Source organism: Megalopta genalis, chromosome 5 (assembly GCF_051020955.1).
Source record: "Megalopta genalis isolate 19385.01 chromosome 5, iyMegGena1_principal, whole genome shotgun sequence".
NCBI classification, from domain to species: Eukaryota; Metazoa; Arthropoda; class Insecta; order Hymenoptera; family Halictidae; genus Megalopta; species Megalopta genalis.
The window spans coordinates 21,262,383-21,281,966 of NC_135017.1; the positions used below are offsets into that span (position 1 = coordinate 21,262,383).

The following is a 19,584-nucleotide window of genomic DNA, read 5'->3' on the forward strand; positions in this document are numbered from 1 at the left end:
AATATTTAGTAATACTTTGTAACGTAATAGATGCTTACTAGAAATTTAATTCATAGCAGATTTTAATATAAATATAAACCATAATAGATTTTAACATGAATATAAATCGTAATCAGATTTTTAATAAAAGTTTCAATTGCAATTTGATTTAAATATAGCATGTGTGTAAATACATGTATTGTATAGAAACGTGTGTCGTTAGTTTATTTTTACATAGCCGCCATGTTGAACAGTTTACATTATGTAACACGGTTGCCCAATTCTTTTCGTAACTGCATTATAATTTTAACGCATCATTGTTGCAACATTTGCAACGTTGTCATATCTTGGCACGAAGACACCAATGCAAATAGAAAATTGCATCTTTGTCTTTCGACAGATTCTGTCCGAACAGTTTCGCCCCTCGCGTACGGTTATCGGGTCATTCTGACCCGATGCATTTAAATCGTCGTCTAGTCGAACAATTTTTAACAACTGATTAAAACAAATTGCTGTTATCAGCAATTATATATATAAAATATATAGTCCTCGTATTATCTAAAAATAAATTCAAGTCATTTAGTTCAATTTAAAAATAATTAACGCGTTTTAAAATGTGTACCGCCATCTTTGCGGACTACCGTATTTTCGAAAATGCTCTTAAAAAATTTTGCCGACCAAAACTGAAAATAGTCGCGAGCATCGTCGATTAACATCGCGTTAATGGATCGCAACGGTTTTCCGTTTCCATCGGCGGCGGAACGGCGAAGTCGTTGAACCAATAATAAAACGTGATTGGCTCCGGCGTCGGTTAAAATTGCATAGGCTTTTTTTACCAATTAAACGCAATAGCAGCATCGCGTATTTCCCGCGAATTCTAGAAACTTGACGTATGCAAATTTCCTGCGCGTTCCCTTCGGCGGTTCGTTATGAATGTTTAATGTATTATTCTCGGGCTTGTTTCGCTTCCTGAAATTAGCGTTCCCGCTGCTACATCCACGGCGATAAAACGCGAACGTATTATGCCGAGCCGGGCCTCTCTCTCTCTCTCTCTCTCTCTCTCTCTCTCTCTCTCTCTCCTGGCGGGGTCCATTTGAATTGCAAACAATTAAATTCTCGGCGGAATATGAACGGCGAATAAAAACACCCCCCCGGCTCCGGCAATTATATGTATGTACGATCCGGGCTAGACCGAGTAAAATGTTAGTCGCGTGACTGGTGACCGTACGTACAAACACGAGCTGTTCACGAGGGAATCTCTCGTCAGCGGCTACAGAAATGACAGACGTGTGAACGTTCTCAGAGGCGTGCACCCCAGAATGTTGTCGCGCGCGCATCTTCTTCGCTCGTCGTTTTGCCCCACGACGTTTCAATGAGCGCCGAAAACCGCTGCAAAATATTTCTTAATTTGAGATTACATTATGCAGGATTTTTTCGATTCTTCTCATTAAGGATAATAAGGAATACGATTTGTTTTTAACGAGATTTAATCAAATCGTTTTTTGAAGAACGTTTATGTATATATACGTTTATAATATTTAATGCGTGTATATTATAAAACACAGCTGATCTTAATTACTTTATTATCACTTATTACTTATTATTATTATTATTATTATTATTATTTATTACTTATTATTATTATTACTATTATTTAATTTTAATACTTTACTCTGCATAATTGCAGCAATGATGTAACTGAATTTCACTGAATATATCTTAAAAATCAAGGATGCAAATAAAAATATTAAATTACGTATAAGTCAACAACAATTAATATCTTATATACGTATAATATATTAATAATATTAATCATTTTGTATTTCCGCCATTTTGAGATGGACTTCTTTAAAATCCTGCGGCTGTGTGAATGATCGGTAAAAATTAACTAGTAAAATAATTAAAATTAGTAAGAAATAAATTACTAAAAATAACAAGTATAAAAAGAACTAGTAATAATAACTGTTAAAAAAAAGATGGTAGCACATTGCGATCGAAATGCTCAATTAACCATCTGCAGAGCTCATTTTAATTCCGTTGGCACTTGTGAAATTTTCTACCGATTTTGGGTGCTCCTTGGGCGCAGAGGGCGCCGTTAAAGCTCGCCGCGCGTGATGATGATCAATTTCGGGGTAAGATATCAATTAAATGGAATTGTTAGACGCGACCGGAGTCGTCTGACCGTAGAGATGGTATCCGTTATAGCGACATTCTACAATGCGGCGTGTAAACACGCAACTCCGTAATCTGAATCTTTTTCTTGGATCGCTGAGCGAACGAGAGTCGGAACATGCAGGCCCGACACCGGGCGAAACGCGGCGATTACAGGATTCGTTATGTGATAATTAAATATGGCGCGTATTGTCGAGGGAAACGGTGGTTACAAATTAATAATTGCTCGCTGGTTTATGGCGGATATTAACATCGGGGCCGTGTACTATTTCGGTTTCTGAAAAATTTATGAGGTGCCCGATGCTTCGATGGCGATAACACGAATGATAATCTCGTTGTGTTCATCACTCGGGAAATGTCGGCCGGAATTTAACGAGTAGCAACGTTTCGTTTATCTGAAAAATTCTTTGTTCCGTGCGCGTGTGTGAGATCGCGCGGTTAAAAAAACGGCTAATTGCGCGGACCAAAGGAAATCTATTTTTATTACACCGATAAATAGAATGAAAATAAAATAAAATGTGTTCGGAATGTGGATTATTTCTTCATGTATCGTTTGCTTCCTAATCGATCCACTACCGTGTAAAAATATGTAACAACAAAATTATGTTCAACGAAATTAACGAACAATTAATTTCATTTTACAAGGCGTTCGATCTTTCTTTAACGTTTCTTAATTTATTGACGGCTCTCAGAGCATGTAATATTGTGTAAAAATGTGCGAAAACAGCGATTTACTCGGCTGCGAAAATTAATAAAGTGCCGTCGATTATTTCAAGTTTAATATTAGTATACTATTTTTATACTATTTATACTATTTATACTATTTATACTATTTATACTATTTATACTATTCATGCTATTTTTATACTATACCTTTACTAGTGAAAAATCCCGGCAGGATATAATTTACGAGAACATAGCTTTGTTTTACATATGTGTAGAATTATTGTATATTTGCATATGAACATCTTGAATATTTATGTCTAAACAATATTAAAAGTTTAATAAACTGGTTCCTTCAAAAATCGTTTGTATCAAATTCAATACCAGTTCAATCAGTATTAAATCCAGAAAAAAATATAATTTATAATTATAATATTTACATTATATATATATATATATATATATATATATATATATATATATATATAATATATAATATGTTAGGATATAATATAATATAATATTATATCTAACTATAATTATAATATAATACAATATAATATATATAATATAATAATATAATATTTGCAACATACCGAACATAGCTTTATTTTTTGCATCTGCGTACAATCGTGTTCGCACATCGTCCATATTCACGCTTAAATAATAATGGAAATTTAATAAACTCTTGTCGATTATTTTAAGCTTAACATCAATATATTGTAAGAAGTTAGCGCATCGTTTCAGCACTATCGTAGACACACACATACTTGTTCCAGGGTACGAATATTTCACGGAGGTTCTGCGAAGCGTTGCGGGGTGTATTAAAATGAGCGCGATATCGCGTTGATTAAACGGCGCTGCCGATGAGCCGATCGATCGAAGGGGAACTTGCTAGCTAAGATTCTAAATAGCGGGTGCACGCGGAAGGCGGGAACCCTGTATGAACTTAATTTGATAGAAGCCGCGGCGTCTGCATAAAATGAGCTAATATAGAGCGCTTCCCTTGAGCCAGATATTTTGCACGGTTCTCTAGTTTCCGGAGTTAATAGAGACACCTCGGTGCGTGCCGCAGCGGAAGCACACGCGTGCCCCGGAGTCACCTGCGCCCCGAGATCACAATTAAGGGATCGCGCGCGATCATCCCGTCAATTCGGAGAGATCCTCGCCCGTCAAGTGGCTGCACTTCAATTCCGGCTTCAATTCCGCCTTCAATTCCATCCAAGTGCACCCGTTCAACAAGCTCTCCCCGTCTTTCGAATCTTACAATTGTTTGCCGACTTGGTGATCCGTCTATGTACTTCGATTTCACGTAATTGCTTAGCTTCGATGCTCGATAGTCCACTAATTTATTTATTTACTTATTTTTATCGAGATCAGATCAAGCACGAAATTATTCTTTTTTAATTCTGCCGTTGCTTGGAATGACAAAAAGAAATAAATACTCTCGTTTGTTAACCTTTCTTGTACGAGCCTGGAACGAAAATTTAAATAATGCGTTTTGCAGATCTCGGCGACTTATATGCGTACTGAAAATTTCATCGAAATCGATTACTATTATTATTATTAGAAGAAGAATTTCGATTCGGAGTATCGTTCACTTAATAACTAAATATTTTCTCCAATTAAAATAAATTGCTGTTAAATTAGGAGCGACAGAAAGGCTAACAAGTCTGCAAGAAAAAATAAAAAATAAATACAAAGATATGTATCAAAAGTTTGCCGAATAAAAGGAATCCTTCTCTTAATACTCGCAACAAATTAAAAACAGCGTAACAAGATCTTTAAATTCTTTCGACGTCCTTAAAAATCTGTCGAAGCAGATGCGAGCAGTTAAAATTCGTACCTGAACTGGTCTTAACAAACAAACAAAAATAAGTAAGTTCCAACGCGACAGTGAAAGTATAAAAGCGATTCTAGTTTCTCGAATTTCGCAGCGAATGCTCGCAAACAAACGAACAAATTGTCGTAGAACGCAGCCAGCAATCCCGAAGCCGCGGAGCTGTTCTCGGACGCATTAGAGCGGCGTTCGCTTGAAATAACCGAGAATTATCGCCGTCGTCACCATTCGACGGCAGCCCTGGCTGAAATCAAAGCGAGAATGAACGCGGCGAGGTGCACGTGTTGTGATCCGGCATCAAAGGCGTGGCGCGAAAAAGCTGAATTTCCGAGCGCGGCGCGCCGGCATTGCCATCTGTTTTTCATTCGGCGATCCCGGCGGCTGTCCACGTGTATCCACGGATTCTTCGCGTTTTCGGCTTTCATTCGGGGGATCGTGCCGGTGAACGAAGAGATCCCGGCGGCTCGACGGGAATGTCCTCTCATTAATAAGAGCGCGAAACGCGACGGGACGCGATTCCACGACGCGTCGTCCGTCGTGTTATCGGCTGGCCAAACAGATGCGTCGTTCCGCCGCGGTGTGCCCGGGCTGCCAAAACTGGTCCGAAACTCGTGGCTTCCGCGGAATGCGCGGACCCGGCATACTTTCATCAATTTCGCGCGTCCCACGATGCCCGCGTGCAGCTATTTTCTTCCCTTCGTCTCATTCATTCGATTCTCCCCGGTTATGAGCGCGGCGTGCTGCGATACTTCCGGCGAAATAAAAAATGTCCTCGTCGATTTTGAAAGGCGGAGGCCGTGTAAGATTTTTCTAAAATGTGAAACGTAAGATTTTAACCACTTATGAGGTATGAAATAATGAATTAAATAATATACATACATATAATAAATAATATAATATATATATATATATATATATATATATATATATAATAAATAATAATACAATATAATATATATAATAATAATAAATGATATAATATAATGTGTATAATAATAATAAATGATATATTATAATATAATGTATATATAATAATAACAAATAATATAATATAATATATATAATAATAATAAATGATATAATATAATGTATATATAATAATAATAAATGATATAATACAATGTATATAATAATAACAAATGATACAATACAATGTATATAATAATAACAAATATTATAATATAATATATAATAATAATAATAATAAATTAAATACTATTATTCCTTAAAAATTAAAAATTATTATAATATAATAAAAAATATATAATGCTATAAAATTGCGTCTATTACAGAATTTCTTGAGTGAAACGATGACATCACAGTAAACTGACGTACATTATTTTTTATTGCATTAAGAGACACTCGCAGATGTTCCAAAAACTATAATACTTCCATTTTAAAATGATTCTATGAAAAATATATTCCAAAAAGTATGTTATAGATCACGACATTATCTCCGATTGCATCGAGACGTCCACGCAATTGTTAAGAATCATAATAATTCTATTCCAAAAATTATACGCGTATTTCGAAAAGCATACTCTAAAAAATACATCGTAATACAACGTAATTATATTGTATAGGCTGGCACGTAATTAACAATTTCGGCGTGGTAGCACGGGGAAGAAAAGCCGAGGCGAATGATGGACCCCGAGGGGCAAAGTTCATGATAAGGCAGGAGCGGTGAACGTGCGGCCAGCTAATTTTTAAACAAAGCCTTAATTTCGCAACTTCATAATATCGCAGTGTACCGGTTATTACTTGGCCGGATAATAAATGATTATTACGTTGGAGAAAGAGAGGGAGAGGGGGCGGAGGGGAGGGAGGCGGAGCCGAAACAGGGTCGAGGAAGAATCCTTTGATGTCTTCTCGCTCGACCTGCTTCAAGCGGAGCGACAAATTCTTCGATATTCAAGCGATGAAAAGCTTCTCCCTGGGGGGCTAACCTGCGAACTTAAAGATTGCGGTGAAAACGATTACGCTTTTCATCCGAGCGGAGGAGCGCTTCGCGGGGATCCTCGTAACCTTTCCGTGAAACTTTCTTGCGAGCCGCGCGCGAGTTCAGCAACTTTTTTTCTCTCTCTCTCTGTCTCTCTCTCTCGGGTTCTAACAGTGCGCCGACGGGAACTAATTAACATTCTATCCACGTGTACCCAATGGTTCGATTATTCGATTAGCGAAATTATAATTATTTTAATATTTGATGCCTGTTTATTTGGTAATCGTAGCCTACGGTTGTTATCGAAAGTATGTTAAGAGTGGACGCTTTGAACAATTCTCCGTTTATTCATGCGTACAAAGCACTTCAATTATCCAATTATCGAAATTATGATGATTTCGTTAGTTTGTTTTATTTTCCAGCAGATGTTGCGTTGTGAATTTATGCCTGAACGATTTTCAATCAATTTGTGTATAACTAATAATTCAGTTATTAAATTATCGAAATTAGAATGAGATTTTGCTGTTTGTCTTTTTATTTTCCAGCAGATGTTACGATAAAAATTGATGCTCGAACGATTTTCAATTAATTTGTATACATCTAAAAATTCAATTATCAAATTATCGAAATTAGAATGATTTTGCTATTTGTCTTTTCATTTGCCAGCAGAAGTTGCAGTTCTGATTAAAAGTAAGTCAAGAATGGAAGAAAATGCATCCACTGCAACATAATTATCATTAATGATTTAAATACCTAGTTCAACCCTTACTGAACTATAGTACAAAATATAGCACTTGATGATATAATACAATAAAATATACCTCGGTACACGTAATAATTTGTAAACTATTATAAACTATATTAAAATGCAAAACATCGCATCTAAGCATAGCGTTGCATGCAATTCTCGTGCAAAGCCTGTGTACGCGCATCGAGCGATAAATAAATTGACAATTAGCTTGCCGGCCACGAAACAATCAAGTGATCATCGTGTCGAAATAACATCCGCACACAGCTGTAGCATGACAATTATTTAACACTGATAAGATTTTACACGAGGTGAAACCCGGCTCGGAGCGTGTAGCACGCACAGTATCTGCATGCTTCATTCCGCGCACAGGTCAGACTGATAAGAATTCTTTATCAATGTTAAATACCGTGTAAGTAGTAACATTACGTAATTATAGCATTCCGAGAGATAACTGTGGCAGAAAGGAAAATAGGTTGGAGGTAGCACCGCGCGTTAGTGCCTTAGAAACACGCGAAAGCGTTCTAAATTTCCTTGCGAAATAACTATGCCAAGTTCTTGTTAAATTCGGTTCAATACGCTAAATCCTCTGAAACAAATATAATAATTATGTATATTCGCAGTCAATATCATGTGTCAAGATTATTCAGTATAGTTTAAGTATTCATAATGTCAGGGTTATTATTTAATCATGTCCTTCCACAGGCAGTAGCTAATTCACGTTTGCATTAAAACCTTAATTCTCCGTGGGATAAAATAATAATATATGGGATAAAATAATAATAAATACGATAAATTACATTTGAGTATCATTTGTTGCTACAGCAACTGTTTATTCACGATTTACGACAACAACGAGAATCGATGGTGCAGCGACCAACCGCGAGAAGCTGTTGCCAATCGAAACTAAAAATCGTCGCCTCGAATTTACCGCCGCTGCCGTAAATTTCGCAGTCGCATCGATTTCCGATCGGTCATCGACACGGTTCTCGAAATCGTCCCGGTTCGAGGCCCGCGCTAAAAATCGCCGCCGCGGATCGTCGTGCGAAAGAAACGTGCGACGAAAAAAAAAAACGAAAAAAAACAAGAAAAAAAGAATGAACGCGGGGTACGCGCGGGGTACGCGCGGAGATGGTTGCGCAGCACATCGGATCTTATTAAAGAAGAGTTTAAATGAAACATTCTACTGTGAACCCTCCTCGAGTTCCGATCTCCCGGCAAAGGCGCAAAGGGCTGGCCGTTCACGGAAAGAGTCGGAAAGAAACGAAAGAAGACGTCACCAGCCGGCGAACGAAAGAACGAGGGAGATCGAATCGAAGGGATCGAGATAATTCCATTTCAGTACATCACGGGGCCGCGGAACGGTGAATCGGAAACGGAGAATACGCATCGGCGATCGCGATTGTCGGGCGTGCACGGTCACCGCTTACTTATTTCTTCGGAAATATGCCGGGAAGCGTTCCTCCCGGCTTGATGAGTGCGCAAAGAGGATAACGAAGGTCGTAAACCTCTCCAGCGGCTCCGCATGCGATTTCCGATTCGCTTCCACGATCGACTAAACGACGCGGCGACGTCTTATTTGCGCTTTCGCGTTTCTCTTCGCCTCTCCTTCGGCTCTCTCTCTCTCTCTCCCCTCTTTCTTTCCCTCTTTCGGCTCTTTCTCTCATTCTCTCCCTTATTCGGCTCTCTCCCTGGTCTCTCTCTTTCTCTCCCCCTCTCTCTTCCCCTCTTTCGGCTCTTTCTCTCATTCTCTGCCTTCTTCGGCTCTCTCCCTGGTCTCTCTCTCTCTCCTGGTCTATGTCTCCTGGTTTCTCTCTCTCTCTCTCTCTCTCTCTCTCTCTTGGTCTATGTCTCCTGGTCTCTCTCTTTTCTGGTCTCTCTCTCTCTCTCTCTCTATCTTGGTCTATGTCTTCTGGTCTCTCTCTCTCTCTATCTTAGTCTATGTCTTCTGGTCTCTCTCTCTCTCTCTCTCTCTCTATCTTAGTCTATGTCTTCTGGTCTCTCTCTCTCTCTCCTAGTCTCTCTCTCTCTCTCTCCTGGTCTATGTCTCGTGGTCTCTCTCGCTCTCCTGGTCTATGTCTCCTGGTCTCTCTTTCTTGATCTCTCTCTCTCTCCTGGTTTCTCTCTTTCCTGGTATCTCTTTCACCTGGTCTTTCTCTCTCTTGATCTCTCTCTTTCCTGATCTTCCTCTCTCTCCTGATCTCTCTCTCTCTCTCCTGGTCTCTCTCTCTCCTTGTCTCCCTCTTTCCTGATCTCTCTTTTTCTCCTGGTCTCTCTTTCACTTGGTCTCTCTTCTCGTCTCTCTCTCCTTCTTGTCTCTCTCTTTTCTGGTCACTCTCTCTCTCTCTCTCCTAGTCTCTCCTTCTGGTCTCTCCACCCATCTTCGTTGCCGCGTCCTCCTCCCCGCGGAGTCGTTTCTTTTCTCCCTCTTGCCGGCTCTCGCACCGACACGGGACATTTGTCCCCAGTCGCACAATGGCTCGCCGTGATTTCCGCGATAGCCGACAGCTTTACGGTCATCCCGCAACGGAGAAAACGTATGCTAATATGTATGTACGTCGGCGGGTTTGATTTCTCTCGCGCGCGCACCGCGGACCGCTGAGAAAATGGGGAGCAAGAGCTGCCGCCTCGTTATGGGTGCGCGAGCAAGCATTTTTATGGCGATGCGCCGCCGCTACTCGGCGAACCCGGCGAACCCGGCGTACCTGTACGAACTCTACTTTGTAGGAAGTGGTCGAAGGATTTTATCGTGGAAGGCTCGATAACGATGGTATTGGTTAGTCTCCGGTACAAAAAAGACCTGTTTCAGCTACTGTCGTATTGTGCAGTTTGGCTACTATAATTGTGTTTATTTATGATTTTGCTTGTTTGTAATTATGTCTGTCTATGATTCTGTTTATTTATCATTGTGTCTGTTTATAATATATATTAATGTTATATAATATATTATATAATATATAATTTATAATATATTTTAGTTCTGTTTATTTAGAATTATGTTTACTTAGAATTATGTTCATTTAGAATTATATTTATCTAGAATTATGTTCATTTATTATTCTGTTTATTTATAGTTACGTTCATTTAGAATTATGTTCATTTATAATTATGTTTATTTACAATTATGTTCATTTGTAATTATATTTATTTAGTATTGTGTTCATTTATGATTATATTTATTTAGAATTATGTTCATTTATTATTCTGTTTATTTGTAATCAGGTTTATTTCCAATTGTGTTCATTTATAATTGCGTTTATTTATAATTATGTTCATTTATAATTAAGATCATTTATAATTACGTTGATTAACAATTACGTTGATTTATAATTGCGTTCAGTTACGGTTACGCTGCCGAATTCACGGGTTCGCGACAGTAAGTTGAGCAGCTGAAACACAAAACAGCACGAATATATGAGAACATAACGTGTACGTAACTGGAAAGATAATGGTACGGAGAGTTTTATGATGATCGCTATAAAATTATGACTCGTATTTATAAAAATCCTGATGCTTTTACTACAAAGTGGTATTATCTGTTGCCCGACGAGTCCCCTTATTTCCTCTCATTATCATGTTTTAGCAACAGGTTTCTCCGCGAATGCCGTTTGACGAAGCTTTAATTATTTACTCGCATAATTGTCAGCGATTTGTCTCCCGGTTTCTTCTTTCCGATTGCATCAACGCGGTCAGCAATCTTGTGCAACGTTTGCGAAATCGACTGGACGGTAATTTTTTGATCGATGACCGTCATTTGCTATTTACGACCTCTGCCGAAGAAGCTCCCTGATCAAACAATTTACCGGCATCAATATTTTAACTGTATAATAGCGGCGAACGTTCACGGATCGCATAAATACTCGATTTCCTTTAATTCCGATTTTTCCAGAAAACGTTACAGTTGCAAATTCATCTGCAATTGCACGCCAAACGAGAACGATTATGCCTTGAAAATATAGTTTTCCAGATTCCAGTGGTATTTTTCAAACGTTTAGGTCACGCAACAAGATGCAACGAAGCCTGAGGAATTAACCACTAAAATATAATGAGTGGTTAAAGTTGTTAGTTAAAGCTTTTTTTGCTGCAGCATCTTACACAAATTAAAAATTAATTTCCCGCGAATACTATAACTTAATAAATACTAAATAAAATACTATGATTAGTAGAATTAATAAAATTAATAAAATTAATAAAATTAATAAAATTAATAAAATTAATAAAATTAATAAAATTAATAAAATTAATAAAATTAATAAAATTAATAAAATTAATAAAATTAATAAAATTAATAAAATTAATAAAATTAATAAAATTAATAAAATTAATAAAATTAATAAAATTAGTAAAACTAGTGAAATACTATAATTAATCCTTCGCATTCAAACTGCATTCTATCATTTGCAAACATATTTTATCATGGCGGACATCGATTGAATCGACGGTGTAAAAGTTAAAAATTACAATTAGCCTAATAATTTAACAATAAATGAAAGGAAAAAGGTTCGGACAAGCCGTCGGGTTTCCAGCGAGGAAGCGTCTCGTTGCGGCCGATCTCCCGAGAAAATAGCTCAATTCCACCCCGAGGTGGATGATTTTTGTTCGGGACGCGGAGCACGCTTCCGGTCTGGCTCGAATTCACACCGTGGCTCTTCACTCGTTCGCTACAGTTTTACGAGTCCGCCGGAGGAAATAATTTCATCAAAAAGTTGCGTCGAGCGTGGAAGAAAGCGCCGCGCCGCCATGCTTCTGCGGCCGGCGCAGGCGCGCCTATGCCCCGGCGTAATTGCCAGGCATAATTGCAGTCCCCTTTTGTTTCTTCAATTACTGTGGGCTTAGGCCGGGCGATGAGAGAAACACGAGGGGCCAGAAAGAATGGTGGCCAGGAATTTTTATGAAATGGCTTCTGTCTACGCCGCCGTCATCGTTCGTCTACCCCTCGATGTCAAAGGTTTCTAATGTTGCCGGGAGTCTCTGACCCGGCTCCTTTGTCTCTCATTACCTTCCCCGCTCTGTTTTACACGCGAAAGTGTCCTAAACTCGTCCTTCGTTGCACGTTATTTGAGAGACTAAACAGAGTTTGTCAAGGTTCTCGCGCTGCTCGCGCGGAACATTGTTTCGGAATAAGGGTGGTTCGTCCGAATATTTCGTTGGCTGCGACGATTTCGAACGTATTTTGTCTGCAGAATTTTCATTTTGTTATAGTTCGCCTCGTTGACGGGTTGATAATGTCTTTGGATGCATTTTAACGTTGCCTGCGATTTGCAAGAAATACGCCGAAGTGTAGAAAGTGGATGATTTAATTATTGTTGTTGTAATACGTAAAATATATTCGATCGCGTTGTCTAAAGTTTAGCCAAATGTATGTTGGCAATTTTAGAATATCTGAGCTTCGTAGATAAATAATAACTAACCCAAAAATATGTTTGCGATTTTGCAAATTTTCTAAGTAGCAGAGAAAATTATGTAAATTTTTAGTACACTTGCTTTTGGTGAAAATGCATGAATATTATAACAATATGTACAATAATATTGGTGAGAATTAATGAATATGTGCAGTAAATAGTGAATGGAATACAAAATTAAAAAGTTAAAAAAATATGAGCTTTGCATCCCTTAAATTCTTAAATTACAAACAATCTGTAAAGAAATCGATGTTATAAAAATCATCAAGCAACTCGAACGTAAAATTTTCTTTATTCTAAAAGCATTGCACACGATTAGGATGTTGATAAAATATTATTCCACAACTGACTAAACGCTCTAACAACGCTGTCGGATAATTATTCTGTTAAAAACTGCAGTCGATAAAAGAACTTACTGAAAACAGAGTTACAATTTAATTTCCTCATCCAATCGTCTCGAACGAGACGTATTTTTTTTAATAATTTTGTTACTCCTGCCAATATTACTACCAAATACGCTGTCAAATATTTTTTAATAATTTTGTTATTTCTGCGAATATTACAACCAAATACACTGCCAAATGCCCTGTTAAATACACTGTCAAATATTGTTTAATAATGTTGTTACTCCTGCCAATATTACTACCAAATACACTGTCAAATATTTTTTAATAATTTTGTTATTTCTGCGAATATTACAACCAAATACACTGTCAAATGCCCTGTCAAATACACTGTCAGATATTGTTTAATAATTTTCTTTCTCCTGCGAATATTACCACCGAATACATTGTCAAATACAACGACGTACAATATAACAATATCACTCTTTTCGTTTAGAAATATCGTATCTCTCGCAATGCATCAACGTCAACGCAGGATTTATCGAGTCCTGCATACCCCTTGCAAATTATTATCACCATCATAGAATCTCCGTTGAATGAAACACTTATTGCGTAGGTGCGATGACGAATTACGACTTCCTAATCGCTGTTAAAATCTGCATATTTCATACTTTCAGACGAACGAGTATTTGCGAGAGAGAAGAAGAGAGAGAGAGAATATTTGTACGTTTACATGCTTGTCTTATTGTTGACTTACAACAGCCGTCAGCGAGAGAAGAACGCGAACGTGCATATAGAAATTGAAAAATTCGATTCTATAAGCGTTCTGTCAAAATCGTTGCACGAAAATTTCACGTGTAAGAGATTGCAGCTCACACCGGTGACGATAGAAAACCTTCTTTCTTAGCGTTCCCTTCGACTGCAAAAAATCGAAAAATATGCGGAAGTTGCTTTGGTACGGGGTGCGGACCGTTTTGGCAAAGAAATTTCGAGAAAAAAACTTTTCGCTGCGGACAGGATTCGAACCTGTGCGGGTAATCACCCAATGGATTTCAAGTCCATCTCCTTAACCGCTCGGACACCGCAGCTTCGTGCACTAGATGTTTAAATTTCGTATTTTAGGTTAGATGGCAAATAAAATGTTTGACGATGACGTTTTCTAACACGTATATTTAATCGACGCGACGAGTGAAACGTCAGAAACGATAATTATTACTTTCAGAAATGTATTTTTATTTATAAAATATATTCAACTTGCGAAGATATTTAGTCGCTATGCTTTTAGCTATGAATTTTCTATGAACAATGTGCCAGTGCAATATAATGCTGCAATATTTTTTTAATAATATTGACATTTCTATCTTTGATTATTCCTATTTCATGGTGCAATTTAACAAATTTTTGTTTACTGCATTTTGTAAGTATTATGTAAGTGTAATGAATGCAAATGCACTTCAAATATATGATTATGGATACACTGTTATTAAATATATAATTATGAATACACTGTTATTAAATATATCATTGTGAATACACTATTATTAAATATATAATATAAATTTTCTTTAGAAAGAAAAATTAATTTAACAATATTGAATCTTGAATAATTTTTTGTGTGGATAACATTAATTGTTCCAAATAATATGTATCACTAATTTCAAAATCATTTCGTAAGAACGATGATGTATTTAAATAAAATTCTGTATCCAATTTCTCGAATAACACGATTAAATTGTTTCATTTTAATTAATTCTTCTATTTTATATACAATCTGCTTCTATTTCGCTTTTCCATTATAAAATAATACCAGCAATTAATTCATATATGTGTTCATGTACCCTTCCTTGCAATTGAAGTATATAATTTCAATTTAAATACATCTTAAATTAAATATACTTGAAAAATTGAGTCTAAAAACATTGTTTCATTTAATAGCTTAAATTAAATAAAGTCCAGAAATTAAATAATAAAATATACTTTACATTAATTATGATTTAAAGAGATTGCGCATTAGAAATTGCCTTTGAAAAAGTAGTTCAATCGACCGAAGCATCGCTGAAACACGTTTGAAAATTGTTGAACCACGCGATGGAAAAGCGGCTTAATTAAATGTAACGTGTCTTTTTCACATTTTGATGGAGCAACAGTGAAACTATTATACTTCGAGGCTGCAGACAGCCGACCAAATTGTCCGAGCGTACTCGGCGTGGCAGTTCAGGCACGGAAGCGCGAACTATGCCGACCGCATGCGCATAAAATACTTTAGGGAGAATTTATTATTCCGAGTTTCCCCGATTTCCCGGCCGCGTTGCATTTTTCAATACCGAAGGTGCAGAACCAGTATGGCACGCGAAAGTCACTCGGCTCGTTTATGAGACGGGAGAAGGGCCCACGGTTGTTTTTTTTTCTGCACGAGAACGAGACTTCCCGAGTCGCCATTTAAGCGCGCACGTAATCGTCAATGTATGAACGCGACCAGTTGTAATTACATTAATTTCCTCCCATAATTACGAATGCTGCCCGCCGCGGCGGTCCGCCATCAACAGCAAGGAATCCGCGAAGAAAGTTGCCACCTCGACTCGAATTAAAATCTGCCCGCGTCGGGCGTCTACTGCATAATGCAAAATCACGAAGAAACCGTTCGATGTTTTACAACGAAATTGTTATTCCGCGGACGAGGAAACGATCGACCGAACTAACACCGGTGCAACAATCTGTCTGGTTCTAATCGCTGACGCTGATTTACATGGATTCGAGTCGAACGTACTTTGTGTGGTTCGAAGAACGTCGGAATTAACGAGCTAGTGGTGATTATTCTTTGTTTTTTTTTCATAGCGAGATGTCTCTTCCAATATTTGGTTCATTTTTAAAAAGGAAAGGAAGGAGAAATGAAAGTAACAGCTGTTCGAACAATTTTGATGGAAATGAAATTGTTCGAAGAACCACGTGATTAGAAGATTTTAATTTTCGATTAGAAGCAGCAGTTACGATTAACAGAAAATATTTTACAGTTTCAGTAATGGGGATCTTCATGCAAGATGAAAAATTGCTGCATCAATTACAGAACATGAGGACCAAATACAATTTCGTTTTCTTTCTTAAATAATTTTAATAAATTGAAATTGATACGTCAATATTGTTAGTTTCTTTTAATCGTTTCATTGTTTATATTTGACTTATCAAATTTTATTGTAAACGTGTAAAACCAACAGTCTATTTATAACTAAAAATATCTGAATCGAAATAATAATTGTTGCGCAACGATTTTCTTTATATTTTCGGTTAAAATGTTTTCCAATTTTTCTTTTACAGATATCTTGACAGAACTGCAGATATTATACAAATGTTTGTGCATCATTATAAAAATAATCTTGAAAATTAAAACAACCTTAGTAAAAAGTCTAACAGGTAGGTAAAAATATAAGTAAATAAAATAAATGAATAAAAATAACAGAAATACAAATAAAAAGATAAAAATAAAGAATAATATAATAATAATATAAACAAATAATAATATAATAAAAAAATAATAATATAACCTTAATGTTTTATTATAAAAATTATAATAAATATATAATATAAAAATCACCATGAGAAACTATTTCATTCGAGCATATAATAACCTCGCCATGTTCGCGTTTAGGGCTCGGTAAAAAGTCGAGAAATCGTGGCACGAATGTTCGTAGATTGTCGTTTCCGTTATCGTAGCGGATGCCCGGCAAATATCGGACAATTCTCACGCTGGAGCGAATAAAGTTGGCCGGAACGTTCGATTCGTCGGATTCGAAAGGACGGTACGTTTTCATTAGTCACGAAACGCGTGGGACAGAGAGACACCGGTCGCGGCCAGTGTCTCAAGGGTTGACTCAACAACTGTCGATTCGTCACTGTCAGCTTGTGCAGTGTCACGAGCTGCTCGAGATGAGACGACCGATTATGGGAATGAAAAATGATCCGCGAAAACCTTTGATATTTCGTCCGCTATTCCCCGGGGAATATACGAAACGGCGCGGCGTGGCGCGGCGCGGCGCGGTGCGGCCCGTCGGGTTCCTGGATGCCGCGAGAAACAAAACGAGTTTCCCATTACTCCTTGCGAGATAAAGGATCGTATCTCTTTCACCTTTCGATCTGTGAATCGCAGAATTAATGCACGGAAATGTCGCGTGGAAAACTCTAAACTATTCTACACCTCCCGGTCCCGCTACGACAGGATGCCTCGCGTCGAAGTCGGCCAGGATCGCGTTATGCAGAATTTTATTGGAATTCTTATAAATGGAGGAGTCGGATTTAACGTAAAGCCAGCTCCAAGAAGTTCCACTTGCTATTTTTTTACAGGTAAAGTTATAAAGAAAGAGAGGAATTTTAAGGGCGCCTTTACATGATCGATAACATTGCGAGTATTTTATGGTTATTTTATTTTATTTCTTTTATGGCTATACAGCATTATTGAGTCTCAATGTATATATTGTTAAAAGAATGAATATTGACAGTGTATATTTGCCAAGATAATGAATACCGACGGTGTGTGTCGTCGAAACAATGTATATTGGAAATGTATTTCAGCGAAACGACGAGCATTGAAAATTAACTTCGTCGAAACAATGAATATTGAAAATGTATTTCGATAAAGCAATGGACATTGAAAATTAATGTGTATCGTCAAAATAATATGCTGAAATATAGCAAATAATTAATATTTCTCATTGCAGTTTTTACACTGAATATTGGCAATATATATTAAAACATTATATACCGAAATATTCCGAATATTTCCATAATCATTATAATATAATATTTAAATTTGGCATGGAATAATCATCGTTGGAAACGAAGCTGGCCGCATCGACGATACAACAGCTTTGGTCACGCGAGCTTTTTTGTTCCGTCGAATTTCGTTTCAATAGCAATTAATAATAACTTATTAAAATTCTCTTTGCCACGACCGCTTTCAAATCTTCGATTAGTATACTTGCGTGTCACTTGTAACTGTGAAAAATACGATGCCCGCGTACGATCTCTTTCGAAATCCCGTATGCATACTAATCATTGATTCGATGAACGATCGTTATTAAATAACCAAGAGATAGCTCAATTATCGCTAATGGTGCTCGCCGTGTACCGCTCGCCTCGATCGCCCGGCGAAAAAGAAGGGGAGGGGCGAGCTTAATTAATCTGCAGTTCATTCGTTAAAACCCGGAAATGCGACCCTGTTCCCTGTAATTGTCTTAGTTCGATCGTTTCCTCGGCTAATTGAAATTCTTAGCCAAGTAGTGGCGCCATAGTGAAAGAAACTTGTTGGACTCTATTAACCGATGCTTAATTAACACGTTGCGCGCCGATGTGATTTTGTGACTTCTGAATTGAGCCGGTAATAGGCGGTAACGAGGATCATGCGACGCCAACTTTTCGCGTTTTCGCGATCGGAACAGCTGTTCGTGTTGATTATCGCGCGATTATTCCCGGGCAACTCGATTGCGAGCGGCAGTCTTTGTTAGTTAAGTTGCTTCTACGGTCGAGTAATTTTTGATAACGTCGAATGGAGGTTTCCGACATCTTAGATGAATTAGTCGTGTTTCTGATCGCAGATAGTTCGGCTATTCTTCAGGTATAATAAACACACTGTGAAATAAAGAACAAATTGTTTTACTGGCGAACAAACGTATAAATTAACGAAGGTTAATAACATTTTTATTTTTATTCTCGCAATAGGTAATTCGTTAATTGACGAGCGAAACTTTTCATCGATTATAATTCTTACATTATTTTAATAGTATAATATTTAATACAATATAATATAATAAGTATAATATTTAATATTTTTTATACTTAGTATATAATATATTTTTATTTTAATTTATTTCTGTTTTATTTTATGATTGTTTCGTAATTGCTTGCGCAGAGATTCACGATCTAATTATTACTAAAAAATGTTCACGTTATTATATAATTCTTCGCACGAAACCGGTCTTTTCGCGATCGTAAAGCATCGTGAAACGATCCGTTCTCGCGGCAAGTGCCGAATCGGCGGATCGAAACCGGTAGGTAACTTTCCTAGAGGCGCACTAAAATTGATCTCTTCATCTCCGCAAATCGTTGTGCATAACTCTCCGGATGCAAAGCAACGGCTTCTCCGAAATCGAATGAAAATTCTCGCGAACGAAAGAGTAGCGAAGACAGCGACTTCGAATATCTTCACACAAGGCTCCCCGACTCCGATCCCGGGGAAGATGCAGAAACTTCAATCTCAATAATTCTGCAGCGAGTGGTAGCGAGCATTCCTGGCGTTTCTATCGTCGAAGTTTCCGCGTTTCCACGACGCGGCTTTTGCCGGGTATTTCTTTGAACATTCATAAAAAAGCCAACCGACAGAGAGAGAGAGAGAGAGAGAGAGAGAGAGAGAGAGAGAGAGATAGAAAGAGAGACGGCGAACGAAGAAAAAACGAAAGAGGAGAATTAATGGAAAGAGCGCGAAGAAAGAACGACTAGGAAAGAGAGGA

General features: G+C 37.5%; 1 protein-coding gene and 1 non-coding gene across 4 annotated transcripts in view; one reads left to right on the forward strand and one right to left on the reverse strand.

Annotated features, from left to right (window-relative positions):
- The window catches only part of vg (transcription factor vestigial), a 162,177-nt gene that overhangs the window by 66,569 nt on the left and 76,024 nt on the right, over positions 1–19,584 (forward strand). The window lies entirely within an intron of this gene.
- Positions 14,093–14,175, reverse strand: TRNAS-UGA (transfer RNA serine (anticodon UGA)). The gene has a single exon. It is a non-coding gene; the product is annotated as a tRNA-Ser (tRNA).